The sequence below is a fragment of the Eptatretus burgeri genome, chromosome 6 (assembly GCF_056783735.1).
Source record: "Eptatretus burgeri isolate ZD-2024b chromosome 6, Ebu_testis_v1, whole genome shotgun sequence".
Taxonomy (NCBI): Eukaryota; Metazoa; Chordata; class Myxini; order Myxiniformes; family Myxinidae; genus Eptatretus; species Eptatretus burgeri.
Genome location: NC_140966.1, coordinates 41,583,835 through 41,586,334, shown reverse-complemented (window position 1 = coordinate 41,586,334; position 2,500 = coordinate 41,583,835). Strand labels below are relative to the sequence as shown.

Here is a 2,500-nt window from a genome sequence, read left to right as displayed (position 1 = left end):
ATTTTGGTTTGAAATACAAATTGAGCGAATTGTTCCTCAGCACGGCACGAATAATCTCAAGGCGGTAACTTTCATATGAATCAGCCAGATTTATTGGGGACACATCGGGGAACACAACACAAGCAAAACATTCACGACAATGTTGTAATTAATCTATAACCTGCTCTTAACTAGGGAGCTACGGATATGGGTTTCGAAGGGAGCCCGAGCGAAATAAACCTTAGACAACATGCAGACAAGACACAGAGTACTTGGTGATGCCTCATGGACAAGAGGAAAAGTGTCAAAGGCACGAATGCGGCTCGTGACAAGCCGATGTCCATGGATTCGAGCGCCCAAGCTCGAACACGCCGCCTGGCAAGAACACCTCATGCAGTTCCTTCCTTGCCTTCCCGGCGCTCGCTCTTCTCGACACTCCCCCGGGGACCCGTGATTGGTCCATCGCTCGAGATTGCAGCTGCCCTCCACCAATCGGCTGCCGACACGTCTCGCCGACCGACACTCTCAGAGTGCTGGGCGGGGCTAGTTCGGAGAGGGGAAAGAAAAAGAATCAAGGCGCCTCCCGGTACACCACCACTGTGCAAACACTGGACAGCCTGCTACACCTCACGAAACACATGTAACGTCCAATTAGCGAACAACCTGGCTAAACATGCATTTAAGGGGGAATCTGAGCTAATCCTATATTTAACTAGTCTAATAATATTTTTTATAAAGCATTGCAGTGAAGACTGCTCCAAATAATTTTAAAGCAATATATGTAATTGTATATTGTAATCGGTAAAAAAATAGTGTAGTTGATAAAAACATAAGAAAGGAAATAACTTGCACCAAAAACTAACATTTTCACGCTCACGCTGATGCTGACACTCACGCCAGGGGTATCGCTATCGCTCTCTGTTCTTCGAACAGGCAAGCTAATAACACACTCAGGGCCATTTCCGCAACACTACACCCACCTTTCTCCCGAGGCTCTCCCGAGCCTCCATCTGGGGCAGCCCACGGTAATGGCCCTGTCTAACGTACAGCACAGATCTCCCGTTTACTTTCACCCACAATATGAGAAGCACAACTCCAAAAACCAAAGTGTCACAGTAAAATTGGCATGTCCCCATCCTAGTGTGTCGAGTCACTAATCTAGCAAACACATTCACACTCTATGCACACTACTTAACATTCTAATTATGGATTTGAATTGGAGGGCATTCAGTTTTACTTTTAACACCAATATTTGCATCGGAGCAGAACATTCAAAGGTTCAAAGTTCTTTTACGTGTTCGCTCCTTCATGCCCCCTCCCGGCTGTATTGTCCATTCACCCCAAACACTTTAGTCATTCATTCCACAGTGCCACACACCCAGTCCACAATACCATCCAACACTTCACTGATATGTGAAAACAAAAACACACCAGTCCCTCGGATCCCACTTGGTCATCAAATTTAACTGATACACTTTTTTTTTTCATCAAACTCTAATCAATTTGTCACCACGTCTGTCGTCCGCTGGCCTCCTCCATACTGCCCTAATCGTTTATTTCCAACAATTTAAGCAAAACATCAAAATCTCTTCACCAGCCCCATGGAACCTCTGCATAGTTCCAACCAGGCATATCAGTCTTTCCTCAAACAAGCCACTCTTTGTTATCCCTTATGTCAGTCTCAATTTGCAATCATTCTCGATATAATTTTCAATCAAAATTTTTACATCCCAATATGGCCTGCTTCTTGGCTCATTGGAAGGGGAGTGAGGGAACGAATCCCTTATTACCAATTACATGACCCCGCCGCCTTTCCGCCATGGCTCAAAGTGGTCACGTCTCAATTGGGGTTGTGGTCCACCTCCTCCTCTTCTCCAGGGTTCGCGGAAATCAGGTAAACCCCAATCGGGGGAGCAGCCTCCCCCTCTTCTCCAGGATTCGTGGAAATTAGGTAAACCCCAATCGGGGGAGCGGCCTCCCCCTCTTCTCCCTAACTCCCAGAAGACAGATAAACTCCACTCAGCTAGCCAAACCCCTCGTGTCCTCAGAGAGGTTTGAAGACCAAGTGACATGCCAGTGCCACTTGCTACTCATCTGCGCTCTACCCTGATGTTCCTGTGAGGCTGAGAGAGAAATTAAAATCCCATTTCTAAAGCCTGCAACTGGATGCAGCACCTCCAACTCTGCAAGAACCCATGCGGAGCTGTCCATTATGGTTTCCATCCACTGTGTCAAGTTCTGTCCTGGTGGCATTTCTATTTCCCCGTGCATCTCCAACCTATTTCCGACGTCACCACTCATTCCACGCTCAGGACTCCCACACAAAACAGGGTCCCACCCATTCCAAGGTTATGTGTTCACATTCCACACATTCAACCTTGCCTGCATACTGACTAACTGCCTCACATTCCAGGGTTACATTCTCGACCGCCACGTGAGTACCCACACACGTTTCAGCCTTGGCAGCACACACCGGTGCTGTAGTCTGGACTGTGGGCTCACAGCATTCCTTCACAGGCAC

General features: G+C 47.5%; 1 protein-coding gene and 1 pseudogene across 2 annotated transcripts in view; one reads left to right on the top strand and one right to left on the bottom strand.

Moving 5' to 3' along the window:
* PLPPR4 (phospholipid phosphatase related 4) overlaps positions 1-2,500 on the top strand; it is a 122,956-nt gene that overhangs the window by 4,078 nt on the left and 116,378 nt on the right. The window lies entirely within an intron of this gene.
* LOC147024623 (uncharacterized) overlaps positions 1-2,500 on the bottom strand; it is a 4,444-nt pseudogene that overhangs the window by 165 nt on the left and 1,779 nt on the right.